Below are 18,964 nucleotides of genomic sequence, written 5' to 3'. Positions count from 1 at the left end.
GACATAATGCAATTGTAAGCGCTCAGCCTTTGGTCACAGTCATACACCACAAAGCTCCAAACCCATACTTACACTAAAGGATATAATTCAGTTAGCCACAAGGCACATCACATGCCAGTCACAGGTTCACAATCATTTACTGTCACGGACCCCAAGACCTGTCATACGCAGATTTCATGCCCCACCCCTGTCTCTCTCACACTCCCCAGAGACGCGTCCCTGCCCGGATCGCGCACAAGTCCTCCATGTCTGTAACACACAGGTCACCGACTCCAGACCTGTCACTCATATGCATGCAGTATTTGTTGCAAACAGTCACAGGATCACAGACTGGACCTGGAACACACAACACACACACCACACACCCCACAGTCATGGAGTAACACCCCTTCTCCGTCACATACAACATATTTCACATGAACTCATAGACACTCCCTGGCCATTTCGTGTGCACAGTTGCCTGCACACGCACACCCCACGGCCTCCGTCACAGGACATCCCTGACCTGTGGGGTGCCCCGTCATGCACGCTCCGTGTCACCCATCCCTTCACACACAACCCCACGCCTGACGCTGTCTCGCCGGTCAGGGAGCCGCCCCACCGCTCCCTCGCGCCGGCCACACCCGCAGCAGCTCGCATTCAGCTCGCCGGCCCCCGCTCCCCCACACGCTCTGCCGACTGGGGTCTGAGCCCGCAAGGCCCTCCCTGCCCCGCCCAGCCTCGGTGTCTCCTCTCTCCCGGATCGGCTAGCAAGTGGAGCCAGGACTCTGGAGGACGCCGAGGCTGCCGGGAAGCACCGCAGGGACTCATGGTCCTTCGGACCCAGAGGCTTATGGGAAGTGTAGTCCACAGCCAGCAGAAAATGCAGGAAACCCGAGGGCCTAGGGGCGGTGCCGCCCCAGGGGTTTCCGGAAGTTGTAGTCGGTGTCCAGAGTGCGCATGCGCCGTCATGTGTCCGGCGGGGAAAGGGCGGAAGACTTCGATGGCGCATCTCTCCGTAGTGACAGCTGGACATTAGTCACCGTGGGGCTGTCTACACCGTGGGAGTTGGCAACCGCTATACATCAAGGCTTGATTCACATTTTGTTAATTGGCCAAGGGGTGGAGGTCACGCCCCCAAGTCTTTAATAAAAGAATTTATTGAAAGGCAGAGAGAGAGAGGTCTCCCATGTGCTGGTTCACTCCCCAAATGGCTGTGGCCGTCAGGGCTGGGCCAGGCCGAAGCCGGAAGCCAGGAGCTTCTTCCAGGTCTCTCGCGGGCGTGCAGGGGCCCAAGTGCGTTCGCAGAAGCTGAGACACCATCCCGTGGACATAAACACCGGGTCCCGGAGACTCGGACACAGCCATGAGCTCAACCGGCAGACGCCGCTCCGGGCGCTCGCAGCAGGTGCGCTGCGGTCTCGCTCCGTGCCGGGATGCACCTGCTCGCTCGGGGTTCGGCGCCCGCACACTCCCCCTCCGTTCCTTCCCGCTCTGCAATCCAGAATGAGTTCCTCAGCCTTCCTCGAGGGCCTTTTTACTGGCTCTAAGCCGCGACAAAGATAAGTGAGTCGCTCCTGAAAGCCTGCAGGTGCCCACAGGCTTAGACGGGGCCGAGCTGCATGCCGGGAGCATCCCCACTTCCGGGGAGTCGCCGGGTGCGGACTACATTTCCCAGAAGCCTCCGAGGCGCAGGTCTCTCGGGGGGCGGGGCGCGTTTGCCCGCGAAGAGCTCGCCAGCCTTGCGGCTCCCAGCCTCTCAGGACTCCCGGCTCTCCTTCCCCCTAAGCCTCTGGGCGCAGACGAACCGCGGTGCCTCCGGTCCCTTCCCGGCGTCCCCAGGGTGTGGACTCTGCGCGGTGAGGGAGCAGTCGGCCCCCGGATTGACCAGGGCGGGGGCGCCGGCCGCGGCTGTGAGGGTGGCGGTGACCCCGGCAGGGCTGGGCCTGAGGTGCCCGGAGCCCCGGTTCTGCTCGGCCGCCGCGGGGAGGCTGTGGCCCGGCGGCGTGACGGGCCGGGCCGGGAGTTCAGAAATCAAGGCTGAGGTGAGTTTGTGTCGCTTTTAGGCGTTGGATGCTTTTAAAAGAAGATTTTTTTTTTTAAATAAGATTTTTATTTATTTATTTGGAAAGGAGAGTTATAGAGAGAGGGAGAGAGAGAGTCCATCCATTGGTTCAAGAGAGAGAGAGAGTCCATCCATTGGTTCGCGCCCCCGATGGCCACAGTGGCCCGGGTTGGTCCAGCTCGCCGCCGGGAGCCTGGAACTCCACCTGGGTCGTGCAGGTGTGAGGCCAGGGCCCAAGCACTTGTGTTCCGCTGCTTCCTTAGCCATAAGTAGAGAGCTGGATCAGAACTGGAGCAGCCGGGACTTGAACCGTGCCAGGCGGTGGCCGAGCGCGCTGCACAAGGCCAGCCCCGAGTTTGTGCTGTTTTTACTTTTTATTTGCTTGAGAGAGAATGAGAGAGCGCCCCACCCTCTGGGTTACTCTCCGAACGCTTGCAGGAGCCGCGGTGGGGCTGCGAATGCAGTGCGGGTCCCCCAGCTACTTGAGCTCGGGAAGCCGGGGCCAGGAGCGGGAGCTGGGCGGTGGATCCAGGAGCTCTGGTGCGGGCTGTGGACTTTTTAACTCTTGTCTGTGTCTGGGTCAGGAGAACATTTCCTTTGTTTGGGCTGAGGTGCTTGACCAGTGTTGTGTGCCCTGGGCCTCCCTCTGGCGCACCGTCTTCCCAGGGGCCGCCACCGGCTGTCCGAGGTTTCAGCGGCTGTCTGTCTCTGGTTTCCGCCACCTGTCGCCGCGCACATTGTTCAGATCTCCAGTGCGTTCTGACAGTGCGGAGATGCACCTCTTAGAGACTACGGTTAGAGCTTTATTTGAGACTATGATTGCTTGAGGAAGTTGGTGTTTAGCTGGTATTACACGTGGTTTTAAAAATCTTTTCCATGGTCATGGTTTTTAAAGCAAGACAGGTGGAGTGGGTAAAGCCGCCGCCTGCAGTGCCGGCATCCCATATGGGCGCCGGTTCACGTCCCGGCTGCTCCACTTCCTATCCAGCTCTCTGCTGTGGCCTGGGAAAGCAGTGGAGACCCGCATGGGAGACCTGGAAGAAGCTCCTGGCTCCTGGCTTTGGATCAGCACAGCTCCAGCCGTGAATCAGCAGATGGAAGACCTCTCTCTGCCTCTCTGTAATTCTGCCTTTCAAATAAATAAATCTTAAAAATTTTTATATTATTTTGTATTGATTAATTGTATATTAATTATAGCATAATCAATAACACATTACAATAATAAATTAATAATTTAATAATAATTTAAATTTAAATAATGCATAATACAATATATAAACATATAATAAATATAAATAATGTATTATATAATTAGTAGAATATAATAAATATTTATTAATTATCAATACACTAATATATCAATATAATAAATATAAACATATTATTATATTATATTATCATAAATTAGAATTATATATCAATGATACACCGATCACATTAATTATGTTAATTGACTATATGTTAACCATAATGATTAACGTTAATTTACATTTGAATATTTAAATATTTAAAGTAATGTTAAATAAATATTAAATGAATAATTGCATAGATATTAAATAGATATTTAAATTTTAAATTAAAATTCCACCCTCTAAAATTAGTCATTCTTAATATTTCTCTGTATTTTTCTCATATATTTTTCCTGTGAACCTATGTATCTGGTTTTGTTTCTGCAAATAATAATTGTGATTTCCTAATAGTATTTCCTGCAGCAGATATCAACAGATATCAATACCAGAAGATGGAATATTGTTGTACATACTCAAGTAAGTCACCAGTTTGTACAGAAGGACGAGTTGGGCTTCTGGTTGAATTCTCAACTTGACACTTAGTGGGTTGGGTTTTCTGAGCCAGTTTCATGATGCTGCATTCCTCTGTATCTTTCTGAGAACTGTTTTGCACATGTTATTTAGGAAGAATAGCAGACTCAAGGCGTATCGGTTTTGTTGGCATTCTATTGACAGCATATCTTGATTATTTTCCCCAGGTTACCATTTACCAGCTTGGTAATATTCCATATTGTGGATGGTCTAACATGTATTAAGAAGTCAGCTTTTGGGCTCATGTATATCCTGCCCAGCTCCCTTGGCTTGACTGACTTTCTTCAGTCGTGAGCTCATGAAGGAGATTGGAGCTTGGACCATGTGGCTCCTCCTAGCAGGAGGGAGTCTGATCTGGGCCAGACGAAGCAGTCCAGTCCCTGGTGTTGGCCAGCGGGCTCAGAACTCGGCACTGCCAGAAGCCTTCTGCTGAAGAAGCTTGGGGTCTTGGGTGAGAGTTTCTGTTCTGTCAGTGACATGTGGGTGTGTAGCAGAGTGAGAATGGAGGAGACGGAAGCTCAGATTAGCGAATGTCAGGGTGAAGTCAGTTGGGTACACCTGGTCAGTCGGGTACACCTGGTCGGTTGGGTACACCTGGTCGGTTGGGTACACCTGGTCATTTGGGTACACCTGGTCATTTGGGTACACCTGGTTGGTTAGGTACACCTGGTCAGTCGGGTACACCTGCACCTGGTTGGTCGGGTACACCTGGTCATTTGGGTACACCTGGTCTAAAGCTGCTTTTTCCTTCCCCAGCTCTTTCTTTCTGGATTCCGTGTTTGACCAATAGAGAGACCTCATAGAGCGTTCATTACTTCTCACAATTCTGTAACGATGACTGATATAAGTTGGTATTTTTTTTTTCTCTCCTTGAACTATAAATAAATTTTAGGTCATGTGAATTTTTCCCTCAATCATTCTGGAAGCTTTCTACCTGAGGGAACTCCGTTCCTGAGCCTGCTTGTCCGCATCTCCTAGTCTAGCGAAGGATTGTGCCGAATAGCCGAGTGTCGTCTGTGTGGGCCTGTCCCTTTCCTAGTGGGTTTCGTAGTCATGATTCAGCAGCCCTCGTGTGCCCGATTCTAGTAAGATAAGTGAAGGAGTGGAGTCTTAAGGGAAATACTTAAGGAAGAAAGGGGAAGGAAGGAGAGCCCGTGGACATGTGGAGAGCATCCGTTTTCCTTTTTTGGGGAAGGTGCTGATCAGGAGAAGCCATCAGAGAGGACAGTCAGGATCTTCACCTACGTGGTCACCCAAGGGGCCAGCTCCAGTTGTGTGGCACTCTGACACAGATTGGGGTTAACCGCAGTGTAGCCTTTCAGACTGCCAGGGGCAGTGTCCTTTGGTGCCTCTGGCTTTGCTCAGCCAGTTGGCACCATTGCTCTTACTTGGGTGTCTCATTCCCGTGCTACACCTATAGTATGATCAGTGGGCGATGAGGGCCCCATCAGACCATGTGGGGAAACTTGGAACTTCTCCATAGCTCTGGGTCTTCAAGAGGGAAAGGTGGAATTGGGGATTGCTTGGTCTCAGCCTCCGTTTACGTGAGGTTGTGAGGTTCTCAGGATGGGAGTGGGGAACGTGTGGTTCTTTCTAGAGATTTTCTAAGAGACGAACTCCAGTGTCAAGTCCTCTTTGTCACTGACTGGGACATGCTGGTCTTGGGGGCCCTGTGTGCCATCCTGGGTCAGTGTCCTCTAACTCAGAAACGAGGGAGGTGCTAGGTGAAGGGTGGCTCAGAGGAACAAGTGAGAAGAGCATCCAGCTACCTGTGTGGTCCGTGCTAGTGCTCCCAGGCTGAAGAAAAGCCCCAGAGTTTTGTTCAGTCTAAGTGCAGAAAGGGAATACATCTAGAGGATGAACTGTATTGTAGCTATGAGAAAGATTTTAACACAAAGTGAGAAAAAAGATACTTTGTTTATTCACCATGGTAAGAAAAAATGCTTATGATATAATGTAATAGAATGATTTACCTGAGGCTTGCTGCTAATCTTTTTTTTTTTTTTTTAAAGATTTATTTATTTATTTGAAGGTCAGAGCTACACAGAGAGAGAAGGAGAGGCAGAGAAAGAGAAGTCTTCCATCCTCTGGTTCACTCCCCAGTTGGCCGCAATGGCTGGAGCTGTGCTGATCCAAAGCCAGGAGCCAGGAGCTTCCTCCAGGTCTCCCATGCAGGTGCAGGCGCCCAAAGAGTTGGGCCATCTTCCACTGTTTTCCCAGGCCACAGCAGAGAGCTGGATCAGAAATAGAGCAATCAGGACACAAATCAGCACCCATATGGGATTCTGGCACTGCAGGTAGAGTGGCGGCTTTACCCTCTGCGCCACAGCGCTGGCCCCGAACCTATGCACTCTTGGTATAAAATGTGGGTATCTGAACTGACAGCTTAACTGCTAGGCCAAAGACATGCCTCATTGACATTAAAGTAATCTTTAATTTCATGGAATTAATTTCTCCAAAATACAGATTTTAGAGTACATTTGGGATCTGTGCTTTGGTGTAGAAGGTTAAGCCTCTGTCTGCCATATGGGCACCAGTTCGAGTCCCAGCTGCTCCACTTCCCATCCAGCTCTCTGCTATGGCCTGGGAAAGCAGTAGACGATGGCCCAAGTCCTTGAACCCCTACACCCGTGTGGGAGACCTGAAAGAAGTTCCTGGCTCCTGACTTCGGATTGGCTCAGCTCCGGCTGTTGCGGCCATCTGGGGAGTGAACAGTGGATGGAAGACCTCTCTTTCTCTTTTTCTCTTTCTCTTTCTCTTTCTTGTTCTCGTTCTCTTTCTCTCTCTCTCTCTTTCTCTCTCTCTCTCTCTCTCCCCCTCTGTGTCTCTGTCTCTCCCTCTGTCTCTCCTACTCTCTCTGTATCTCTGCAAAAAAAAAAAATGCATTTGGAAGAAAGTTTCATGTGTTTTTTAATTCCTTAAAGAGAAAAGATGGTTAGCAGTTCACATTTATAAAATACTTACAAAGCAGGCACATAGCATGTTGTGTACACATATATACACACACACACTCAAACATCACTTACTTGTTATTTAATAGAGGAGAACTTGGGATTATTTTATCTATTACCAGACATGTCTGGGTAACTGAGTTACCGCATAGTATCCAGAAGTTTGTTCCTACTATAACAGGATTCTTTTTTTTTTTTTTTTTTTTTTTGACAGGCAGAGTGGATAGTGAGAGAGACAGAGAGGAAGGTCTTCCTTTTTGCCGTTGGTTCACCCTCCAATGACCGCTGCAGCTGGTGCATCTCGCTGATCCGAAGCCAGGAGCCAGGTGCTTCTCCTGGTCTCCCATGCGGGTGCAGGGCCCAAGCACTTGGGCCATCCTCCACTGCCTTCCCGGGCCATAGCAGAGAGCTGGCCTGGAAGAGGGGCAACAGGGATAGAATCCGGCGCCTCGACCAGGACTAGAACCCGGTGTGCCGGCGCCGCAAGGTGGAGGATTAGCCTGTTAAGCCACGGTGCCGGTGGATTCTTTTTTTTTAATATATATACATATATATATATATATATATATATACATATTTTTTATTTATTTATTTATTTAAGAGGTAGAGTTACAGACAGAGAGAGGGAGAGACAGAGAGAAAGGTCACTGGTTCACTCCCTAGATGGCCGCAATGGCCTGAGCTGAGCTGATCAGGAGCCAGGAGCTTTTTCTAGGTCTCCCCACCGGATGAAGGGGCGCAAACACGTGGGCCATCTGCCAGGCCATCAGCAGGGAGCTGGATCAAAAGAGAAACAGCCGGAACGTGAACTGGCACCCATCTGGGGTTGTGGCGCCGCAGGTGGAGGCTTAGCCCCCGCGCCACAGCGCTGGCCTGTGACAGGATTCTCATAGAGCACATTTGCATTCTGCTGTGACTGCACGGGTTTTCTTCCATTCCCTACCCATCTCACAGACTTCTGGCCCGCTCAGTTGTTCCGTTTCTCTGCAGCTTTTCCTTCATACCCATTTTTCCCTCTTGGGAGTAATTCCACAAGTAGAATGTGGCCTTTTGGTTTCAGGGGTTGGTGACGTCAGGGATGTGGCGGTTGACTTCTCAGGAGGAGTGGGAGTGCCTGGGCCCCGTTCAGAGGGCCTGCACGTGGATGTGATGCTGGAGAACTACAGTAACATGCTGTCTCTGGGTGAGGTTGTCTGTGATTCCCTTAGGATCCTGTGCCCATCCTGTTCTCCACTGGAAGTGTAGGTGAATGTCTTCTCCCTGCCTCAAAGGCGCCTCGACTCCCCGTCCCCAGCGAGCTTCGCATCCTCAGACCCTTCCTGCACGTGCTGAGCAGAGCTTGGGCTTGCAGTGGGCTGCGTCTGTGTCCTAAACATCGCCAGGGAGCCCAGGTGTCCCACGGTGGTTAACGTCGGCCTTTCCTCGCTGTGCTGAGTGTGCCTGTTTTGGGGGGAATCCTAAGAAGGGGAGAGAGAGAGGACCTGGAAATTGGTGAGGGAAACAGGCTGGATGTTGGGCAGTGTAGTTGGTTTCAGGAAGGAATATGGGTTGTTTTCCCGGGGATTAGAAGCCATTCTTTGGTTACTATGTTGTGTGTTTAAGTTAACCTTTAAAAAAAAATTTATGATATTTATTTGAAAGGCAGAGTTAGAGAGAGAGAGAGAGAGAGAGAGAGAGATCTTCCATTCACTGGTTTATTCTCCAAATGGCCACAACAGCTGGGACTGAGCCAAGCTGAAGTCAGGAGCCAGAGGCTTCTTCCAGGTCTCCCATATGGGTGCAGGAACCAAGGACTTGGGCCATCCTCCACTGCTTTCCCAGGTGTACTAGTGGAAGCTGGATCGGAAGCAGAACGGACAGGACTCGAACTGGTGCCCACATGGGATTCTGGTGTCACAGGCGGTGGCTTTACCTGCTACGCCACAGCGCTGGCCCCCCTGATTCTTTGTTTGCTCATTTGTCATCCTTACTGCAGCTATTTTACTTTCTAGGTACAGGATTTTGATGAGTTCCTGTCAGCAGTTTCTTTTATTGATAGTCTCATTGTTTTCCTTAAGCTCTTGGTCCATGGTTTCCTTTAGCTCACTGAATGTATTCGAGACAATAGATTTACTGTCTGGAATTTCTTGGGGATGGTTTCCACCAGGTTCTTTTTCTGGCTAGCTCCCCTCCCACCCCCCACCCCCCATGTCTGTGTTCTTTGCAGTTTCTTGTTGAGCACGAAGCGTTCTGAGCATTGTAAGGTGGCACTTTAGAAATCTGACTCTTCTGCTTCTAGGCATTTCTGAATTCTGGTCTTGGGGGCTGGAGCTATCTGACTTTTCCAAACTATTTTGGCAAATTTTGTATTCTTTGTTGTGGGAGCTTGTTATAGGTGTTAAGACTCAATGGTTGGGGCCGGCGCTGTGACACAACCGGCTAAAGCCCTGGCCTGAAGCACCAACATCCCATATGGGCGCCGGTTCTAGTCCCTGCTGCTCCTCTTCCAATCCAGCTCTCTGCTGTGGCCTGGGATAACAGCAGAAGATGGCCCAAGTCCTTGGGCCCCTGCATCCACGAGGGAGACCCGGAGGAAACACCTGGCTCCTGGCTTCGGATTGGTGCAATCTCAGCTGTTGCAGCCATCTGGGGAGTGAACCAGCAGATGGAAGACCTCTCTCTCTCTCTCTCTCTCTCTACCTCTCTCTGTAACTCTGTCTTTCAAATAAATAAAATAAATCTTTTTTAAAAAAAGACTTAATGGCTCTGCTTAATTTAATAAATAAAACCAACAACATCAGAATGGAGAAAAATGGAATCTTCTGTTGAGATATAAAATTTAATAATTTATAAGGATTAGGTAAATGACTACCTTAAAATTAAAGCATGTTATAGACAATGAAAGAGAATTATGATTGTTCCAAATTGATGAGGATATTCAAACCTAGACACACTCTTTCTTAAAATTACTTTATAGACTCTTTTGTACATGATAGGTCTTTGTCAGGTACATAATTACTGAGACGTATTTCTTTCAGTAACAAGTTACTTATATATGATTAACCTAGGAAGGCCAAACTTATTGTCAGCTTTTTGTTTTGTTCTTGTTTTAAAATGTCACAATAGTTTTTTTTTTAAAACGTTTATTTACTTGAAAGTCAGAGTTACACAGCGAGAGAAGGAGAGAGAGAGGTCCTCCATCCACTGGTTCACTCCCCAGTCGGCTGCAATGGCTAGAGCTGCACTGATCTGAAGTCAGGAGCCAGGAACTTCTTTCGGGTCTCCTACATGGGTCTCCTTCATGGTCTCCTACAGGCCATAGCAGAGAGCTGGATCGGAAGTGGAGCAGCTGGGGCACGAACTAGCACCCGTATGGGATGCTGGCACTGCAGCCTGGGGCTTTAACCTGTTGCGCCACAGTGCCAGCCCCATCACAATAGTTTTGAGTGAATTAAATTTTGGATCATACCAGACAAACCTAATATCCTTTCTTTTGTAAGACAAAGGAGCAGATTTGTGAGCTTGCTCAGTGGATCTCTAAGAAACCCAAAGAGTAGATTTTATGTTACAGCTCTTATCTGTTTATCCATTTTGTTATTCTGAGTTTGGAAAGGGCACATCAAAAAGACTTGTCAGAGGGACTTTTTGTAAAGAACAGAAGTTGTCCTTACTGTCCAATTAATGAAAAAAAATTTTTTAAAGACCATTTATTTATTTGAAAGGCTGAGTTACAGAGAGGCAGGGGCAGAGGCAGAGAGAGAGGTCTTCCACCCGCTGGTTCACTCCCCAAATGGCCGCAATGGCCGGAGCTGGGCTGGTCTGAAGCCAGGAGCCTTGAGCTGCTTCTGGGTCTCCCAGATGGGTGCAGGGGCCCAAGGACTTGGGCCATCTTCTGCTGCTTTCCCAGGCACATTAGCAGGGAGCTGGATCAGAAGTGGAACAGCTGGGATTTGAACTGGCATCCATATGGGATGCCGGCACTACAGGCGGTGGCTTTACCCACTACGCCATAGCGCTGGCCCTGAAAATGTTAACATAATATTTAAAATGAACAATAAGAAGGTTACAAAATGGTTAAGGATTTTGGTTCTTATTAAAATAAGAAAAATGGTTTCTTATTTAAAAATAGTTTACATGTGTTGTAAAAGACAGTTGAAAGCATGAAAATTAGACTGTGAAATATAAAGTATTCAGAAATGTGACAAAATGAAGCTTTTATTTTCTGTGTATTCTGAAGATGAATGTTTCCCTCATATGGAGAGTTGGCAGTTCACTCCAAGGTTACTGTTTTTCTTTAGCTACGGTTTTAATGTATTGTAGGATGACATGTTTGTCACATTGATTTTTCACATCATTTCTTGAAATTATTTAAAAAAAAAACATTGGAAATCTGATAGCGATGCTTAGCTTCTTCTTTTGTAGCATAGTACACACGGCCAATACATCAATTGAGAGTTCTTAGAGTTGAGATTTAGCAAGCATTTTAAGATTTTCCTAGAGTCACAACACTGAAAGCATCGGGAGTCCAAGTTTCCTCATTTGCTGACATTGTTGAATTCTATTTTCAGAATAGAAGTTTACTCAAGTACTTGTTAGTCTCTGAGTATAAACCTGTCAGCACAGAGCTCTAAGGTATTTCTAATTATCACAGTAGCTTTTCTTTTTTGTTCTAGAATTTTTTGGAATTGAGAAAACTTGTTAAAATTTAAAAAGTCTGTCAAGTAACCACGGTAACTCTAGATTCTCCTTAATGAAAGACTGCTACTTCACCGGATAAGACTAGAAATGAGAATAATAGTGGGGCTGACACTGTGTCCTAGTGGGTATAGCTGCTGCCTGTAGTGCCGGCATCCCATATGGGCTCCAGTTCTTAAACTGGCTGCTCCACTTCCAATCCAGCTCTCTGTTATGGCCTCGGAAAGCAGTAGAAGATGGCCCAAGTGCTTGGGCCCCTGCACCCACGTGGGAGACCCTGAAGAAGCTCCTGGCTCCTGGCTTTGGATCGGCGCAACTCTGGCCGTTGCAGCCAACTGGGGAGTGAACCAGCAGATGGAAGACCTCTCACTCTCTCTGCCTCTCCTCTGTGTAACTCTGACTTTCAAATAAATAAACAAATCTTTAAAAAATAATTGGCCAGCGCCGTGGCTCACTAGGCTAATCCTCCGCCTTGCGGCGCCGGCACACCGGGTTCTAGTCCCGGTTGGGGTGCCGGATTCTGTCCCGGTTGCCCCTCTTCCAGGCCAGCTCTCTGCTGTGGCCAGGGAGTGCAGTGGAGGATGGCCCAAATGCTTGGGCCCTGCACCCCATGGGAGACCAGGATAGGCACCTGGCTCCTGCCATTGGATCAGCGCGGTGTGCCAGCCACGGCGGCCATTGGAGGGTGAACCAACGGCAAAGGAAGACCTTTCTCTCTCTCTCTCTCTCTCTCTCTCTCTCTCTCTCTGTGACTGTCCACTCTGCCTGTCAAAAAAAAAAATTAAAAAAAAAATAGTGAGGATACATAGAAGCAGTTGTTTTTAATTGTTTGGTGCATGCATCTATTTAAGAAGAACATACATGGAAGGTATCGTTTCTGTGCCTGGAAGAGATTCTTTACAGTGCTAACGAGAGTGATGTAGAACATTTTGCCAACCAAGCTAGCAGTTTGGTAATCCCTAGTTTGTGATCTTGTTATGGGGTAGGGCCTGGCTGGAAACCTGAGTTATGTGTAGAATCCATTACAAAATGCAGACATATAAACCCACAGCCAGTGACTTACAGAACGTGTAAGGTGTAGAAGTAACGTGGTTTCCTGTGGGTCATTTATGTCGGGCTCTGTGACATAGTGGCCACGTAATTAGGAAGCAGAGGTTGATCCCTTATCTCCAGCAGATCACATACGAATAACCAGACAGTTTATCAAGTTCATCTTTCAAAAGACGTGGCTAGAGGAAAGAAAACAAGTCACACATTGCAGAAAGCTGAGAAAGAGTAAGTTAGTCAAAATAGAATCGGCCAGTGCTTATTGTAGTAAGAGCTTGCTTGCCTTTAAGCTGCATACCTAACAGGGAACATTGGACACTACAAGTGGCTTCAGCAATGGAAGCTTACATTTTGGTTTAAGAATGACCATCAGCAGGGCAAAGTGAAGGCCTTTTAAATGATCTCTGTGGAACCCTCCAGAAAACTATCAAATCAGAACATTAAGATCACAAGAGCTGAACAATGAAAACTGAGTTTGTTGCCTAACAGGGAAAAGCCTTGATGCTTAGAGAGTTCAGTAATCTCTGAATGTAAATCCCTTCCAATAGGTAGTTTTCAGTTTATTTTTTATTTCTTTAAGTTTTTTTTTTTTTCTGTTGAAGGAAATAAAATGTGTGGTTTTCTTTCAGAGTTGGAGTCAACATATGACACCAAAGATGTATTTTCAGAAAAGGGCAGTTTTGAAATAAATTTTTCCCAGTGGGAGATAAAGGAAAAAAGTAAAACCTTTGACCTTGAAGCAGCCATTTTTGGAAACAATTGGAAGTTCAAAAAGCAACTTGAAGGACTGCAGGGACATCAAGAAGAATATTTCAGCCAAATGATAATCAACCATGAAAAAGTAAGCACCTTCAGGAAAAGCAGATCTTTCACTCCACATCAGAGCGTTCCTAGCAGAGAGAAGCCCCGTGTGTGTGAGGAATGTGGGAAGCTTGTAGTCATGGGTCAAAACTTGTTCACCATGAGAGAACTCACACAGATGAGAAATGCTTTGAGTGTAAGGAATGTGGGAAGACCTTCTTGAGTGCCTGTCAACTTACGGTACATCAGAGGCTTCACACTGGAGAGAAACCTTACGCATGTAAGGAATGCAGGAAGACCTTCCGCTGGACATCCAGCCTTGTTAAACATGAGAGGATCCATACTGGTGAGAAACCCTATGCATGTAGAGACTGTGGCAAGGCCTTTCGTCATGGCTATCACCTCACTCGGCATCAGAAAATCCAACTGGGAAGAAACCTTATGTATGTAAAGTATGTGGCAAGGCTTTCTGTTGGGGTTATCAACTGACTCGCCATCAGATATTGCATACTGGGGAGAACCCCTGTGAATGTAAGAAGTGTGGGAAGGCCTTTAGCTGTGGATCCAGTCTTGTTCAACACAAGAGAATCCATAGCGGAGAGAAAACTTACGAGTGCACAGTCTGTGGCAAGGTCTTTTGTCGTGGCTATCACCTCACTTAGCATCAGAAAATTCACACTGGCGAGAAGCCTTTAGAATGTAAGGAATGTGGGAAGGCCTTTAGTTGGGGTCCAAGCCTTGTTAAACATGAGAGAGTCCACAGTGGTGAGAAATCCTATAAATGTAAAAAAAGTGGGGAAATGTGATGGCTGTCAACTCACTGTTTCTCAGAGATTTCACACTGGAGAGAAATTTTATCAATATAAGGAATTGGGGAAGACCTTTTCTCATGGCTCGAACTGGGATCAATGTGAGAGAACGCTTAGTAGTAATGAACCCTACAAATATAAAGACTGTATATGGACAACTTCCTCAAATGAGAAAATTGATACCGGTGAAACAGCATGATTGAAGAAATGTGAAAGGACATTTTTTGTTTGTGGGTAACGATGTGAGGAGGAAAAGTCCCATGAATGTAAGGAATGTGCTAAAGCCTCTCCTGTATGTGGACAGCTTGTTGTTATCATCACATTGACACTAGAAATATTTTGAAAGCAAGGAATATGAAATGGCCTTTACACTTCTGTGTGATCTTACTGAGCACCAATTTCTATGGATGTAAAACAGTTTAAATGGAAGAGGCTGGCACCGCGGCTCAATAGGCTAATCCTCTGCCTGCGGCGCTGGCACACCGGGTTCTAGTCTGGTTGGGGCGCCGGATTCTGTCCCAGTTGCTCCTCTTCCAGGTCAGCTATCTGCTCTGGCCCGAGAGTGCAGTGGAGGATGGCCCAAGTGCTTGGGCCCTGCACCCCATGGGAGACCAGGAGAAGCACCTGGCTCCTGGCTTCGGATCAGCGTGGTATGCCGGCCATGGTGGCCATTAGAGGGTGAACCAACGGTAAAAGGAAGACCTTTCTCTCTGTCTCTCTCACTGTCCACTCTGCCTGTCAAAAAAAAAATAAATAAATGAAAGAAATATGTGTAGGTCTTTTTTTAAAAAAAGATTTATTTTTATTTATTTGAAAGACAGAGTCACAGAGAGAGATAAAGACAGAGTGAGAGGTCTTCCATCTGCTGGTTCACTCCCCAGATGGCTGTGATGGCCAAAGCTGCACCGATCCAAAGCCAGGAGCTTCCTCCGGGTCTCCCACATGGGTGCAGGGGCCCAAGAACTTGGGCCATCCTCTACTGCTATCCCAGGCCACCAGCAGAGAGCTGGATCGGAAGAGGAGCAGCCGGGACTAGAACCAGCGCCCATGTGGGATGCCAGTGCTTCTGGCCAGGGCTTTAACCCACTGCGCCACAGCGCCGGCCCCTGGCAGTCTTTATTCATGGCACAAATTCTGACTGCATCAGAGAATTTATACCTGTTAGAAACACTTTAAATATAAGGAATGTGGAAGGATCTAAACTTAGTTCAGTCTTGCTGCACATCAGTGAATTCATACTGTTGTGAAACCTATACATGTAAGGAATGTGAGAAGGCTTGTAGACATGTAAACATCTTAGGATGCATCAGGGAATTAATCTGCATGAGAAATTCTCTGAATCTCTCGCTGTCTAACTCTGCCTGTCAAAAAAAAAAGTATAAAAAGAGCTGTAGGAAAGCCTTTAACTGGAAGTCATTCAAGCCATTTCCCAGAGACTGGTGCCAGTCTCTAAATTTTCAACTATGAGATATATGCAGAAAATGAGAGTAAATATTTGGAAACTTTATAGCAATTTTTTATTGCCATAACATTTTTGTCGTATCTTACAAAAGTATCCATCCATGAAAGATTGGAAGTTAAAAGTCAAATGTTTGCCCATCCCCAGAAATAATTTGAGAGATAGTCACACTTTTTAAAGCATGAGACAAGTCACCATATGATTTAAACAAAATCATTTGTCACATTTCTGATTAGAGTACCAGAATACTCATACGGCCAGTGCTGTGGCTCACTTGGTTAATCCTCCACCTTGCAGCGCCAGCATCCCATATGAGTGCCGGGTTCTAGTCCCGGTTGCTCCTCTTCCAGTCCAGCTCTCTGCTATGACTCCGGAGGGCAGTGTAGGATGGCCCAAGTGCTTGGGCCCTGCACCCGTGTGGGAGACCAGGAGGAAGCACCTGGCTTCTGGCTTTGGATCGGTGCAGCGCCAGCCGTAGCGGCCATTTGGGGGTGAACCAATGGAAGGAAGACCTTTCTCTCTGTCTCTCTCACTGTCTAACTCTTATCTGTCAAATAAAAAAAATTTTAAAAAAGGTTGGATTTAAGACTACCATTTTGGCCAGCGCCGTGGCTCACTAGGCTAATCCTCCACCTGCAGCGCTGGCACCTCGGGTTCTAGTCCCAGTTGGGGCACCAGATTCTGTCCCAGTTGCTCCTCTTCCAGTCCAGCTCTCTGCTGTGGCCTGGGATAGCAGTGGAGGATGGCCCAAATGCTTGGGCCCTGCACCTGCATGGGAGACCATTAGGAAGCACCTGGCTCCTGGCTTTGGATTGGCGCAGCATGCTGGCCGTAGCGGCCGTTTGGGGAGTGAACCAATGGAAGGAAGACCTTTCTCTCTGTCTCTCTGTCTAACTGCCTGTCAAAAAAAAAAAAAAAAAAAGAAAAAAAAAAGAAAAAAGAATACCAGAATACTCATACTGTTACAGAACACCCTCAAATCTCTTGGGAGAAATTACTATAGACCCCCCCCCCCAATTGGGTTTACTTGCCTGACATGCTACAATCTCAATCTCATTATTGATACCAGGATGATGAGAGTTTTTCTTGTACTGCACAGAGCAAGTAGGTGAGTAGCTATTGCCCAAGGGGTTGGGGATGAAGGTCTTTTTAAATCTTTATTTGAAAGATTAAAGTTACACAGGGAGAGAGAGAGAGACGGAGATCTTGCATCTGCTGGTTCACTCCCAAAATGGCCGCATCTGCTGGTGCTGGGCCAGACTGAAGCCAGGAGCCAGGAGCTTCATCTGGGTCTCCCATGTGGGTTGCAGGAGCCTACATACTTGGGCCATTGTCTGCTGGTTTTCCTGGGCCATTAGCAGGGAGCTGGATCAGAAGTGGTATAGCCAAGACATGAACTGGCACCTATATGGGATGCCAGCATTGCAGGCTGTGGGTTTACCTGCTATACCACAATGCTGGCCAAAAAAAGGACAAATTTTACTGAACTCTTTTTTTTTTTTTTTAGAAGATTTATTTATTTGAGAGGCACAGTTATGGAGGGAAAGAAAGAGAGGTCTTCCATGTCCTGGTTCACTCCCCAAATGGCCGCAACTGCTGGAGGTGGGGCAATCAGGAGCCAGGAGCTTACTCCAGGTCTCTCACGTGGGTGCAGGGGCCCAAGCACTTGGGCCATATTCTGTTTCCCCAGGCCCTGAACAGGGAGCTGGGTGGGAAGAGGAGCAGCAGGGACAAAACCACTGCCCATATGGGATGCTGGTGCCGCAGGCAGGGCCTTACCCTGCTACAACAGAGCACTGGCCCCTTACTGAACTCCTGAAAACAAACACCATGCCATGAGGAATAAAAATGGGGCCAGCGCTGTGGTGTAGTAGGTTAAAGCACCAGCCTGCACTGCCCATATCCCAAATGGGTGCCAGTTCAAGATCGGGCTGCTGCCCTCCCTCCCTCCCTTCCCTCCCTCCCTCCCTCCCTCCCTTCCCTCCCTCCCTCCCTCCCTTCCCTCCCTTCCCTCCCTCCCTCCCTCCCTCCCTCCCTCCCTCCTTCCTTCCTTCCTTTTTTTTTTTTTGCCAGGCAGAGTGGACAGTGAGTGAGACAGAGAAAAAGGTCTTCCTTTGCCGTTGGTTCACCCTCCAGTGGCTGCCGCGGCCGGCGCACCGCGCTGATCCGAAGCCAGGAGCCAGGTGCTTCTCCTGTTCTTCCATGGGGTGCAGGGCCCAATCACTTGGGCCATCCTCCACTGCACTCCTCGGCCAGAGCAGAGAGCTGGCCTCGAAGAGGAGCAACTGGGACAGAATCCGGCACCCCAACCAGGACTAGAACCTGGTGTGCCAGTGCCGCAGGCAGAGGAGTAGCTTATTGAGCCACGGCGCCGGCCCATTAATTCAGTCTTGTAACTAATTCTTGCTTAGTATTTCCATTAGCAATTTTATGAATTTAGCATTTTTTAAAATCAGAGTTCTGGAAATTCTAAGCTAGTCTATTGAACTTAAAGCTGCCAGAAACCCATATTTGGGGATATTTGTTAGAGTCTTCCCCAAGAATCTGATTGCAAATGTTTTAGGTGATGTCAGAACTGTGGATTAAAGACACTTAAAATAGCCATAGTTAAAAAAGATAAAACTCAGCAACTGACAAGGAGAGCTCGTTATAGTCATTGCATACTGTATTTTAGAAAACACCTGTGGGGTTTTACAAAACCTGTATCCTGGGGCCAGCGCTGTGGTGTAGCAGGTAAAGCCACTGCCTGCAGAGCTGGCATCCCATATGGGCACCAGTTCAAGTCTCAGCTGCTGCTTTTCTGATCCAGCTCTCTGCTGTGGTCTGGAAAAGCAGTAGGAGATGGCCCAAGTCCTTGGGCCCCTGTACCCACGTGGGAGACACCGAGGAAGCTCCTGGCTCCTGGCTTCGGTTTGGTGCAGCTCCGGCCATTGCAGCCAATTGGGGAGTGAACCAGTGGATGGAAGACCTCTCTCTCTCTCTGCCTTTCCTCCTCTCGTGTAATTCTGACTTTCGAGTAAAATTAATAAATATTTAAAAAAAAGTATCCCTTTTAGATCTTTGGATTTGTAGCACAAGGGCAAAGATCTTTGAAAGGCCCCTAACTCTTTTTCATTAAGATCGCAGTCATAACTGATGACATCACACCAGGGCTGCCAGAGTGCTCTACATTTTATATACTCTGGAATACTTACATCAGTACCACACGGTTTAGCATAATTTCACAACCTGACAACGTTTTCCGTATGAGCTGAGTAAGCCCAATTAACTTTCATCCCTACAAAATGAGAGATTCTTTAAGGATCTCCAGAGGCCCAACTGGAAATCTCAGAAGTCAGAAGAACATAGAATCCTGGAAC

General features: G+C 47.7%; 1 long non-coding RNA gene across 5 annotated transcripts; it reads left to right on the top strand.

Annotated features, from left to right (window-relative positions):
• The first annotated feature begins 1,706 nt into the window (after window positions 1–1,706).
• LOC133747797 (uncharacterized) lies at window positions 1,707–16,548 on the top strand. Of its 5 annotated transcripts, none has more exons than XR_009864407.1 (6): window positions 1,707–2,024; window positions 2,940–3,163; window positions 3,745–3,810; window positions 4,032–4,109; window positions 4,268–4,315; window positions 13,166–16,548. It is a non-coding gene; the product is annotated as an uncharacterized LOC133747797 (long non-coding RNA). The 5 variants fall into 5 exon arrangements; XR_009864406.1 differs by lacking the exon at window positions 13,166–16,548 and adding an exon at window positions 7,876–9,300; XR_009864405.1 differs by lacking the exon at window positions 13,166–16,548 and adding an exon at window positions 4,621–6,037 and having other exon boundaries at window positions 3,033–3,163.
• The last annotated feature ends 2,416 nt before the right edge of the window (window positions 16,549–18,964 follow it).

This window comes from Lepus europaeus, chromosome 19 (genome assembly GCF_033115175.1).
Source record: "Lepus europaeus isolate LE1 chromosome 19, mLepTim1.pri, whole genome shotgun sequence".
Taxonomy (NCBI): domain Eukaryota; kingdom Metazoa; phylum Chordata; class Mammalia; order Lagomorpha; family Leporidae; genus Lepus; species Lepus europaeus.
The sequence above is the reverse complement of the archived record's forward strand: the minus strand, read 5'-3'. Positions and strand labels throughout refer to the sequence as shown.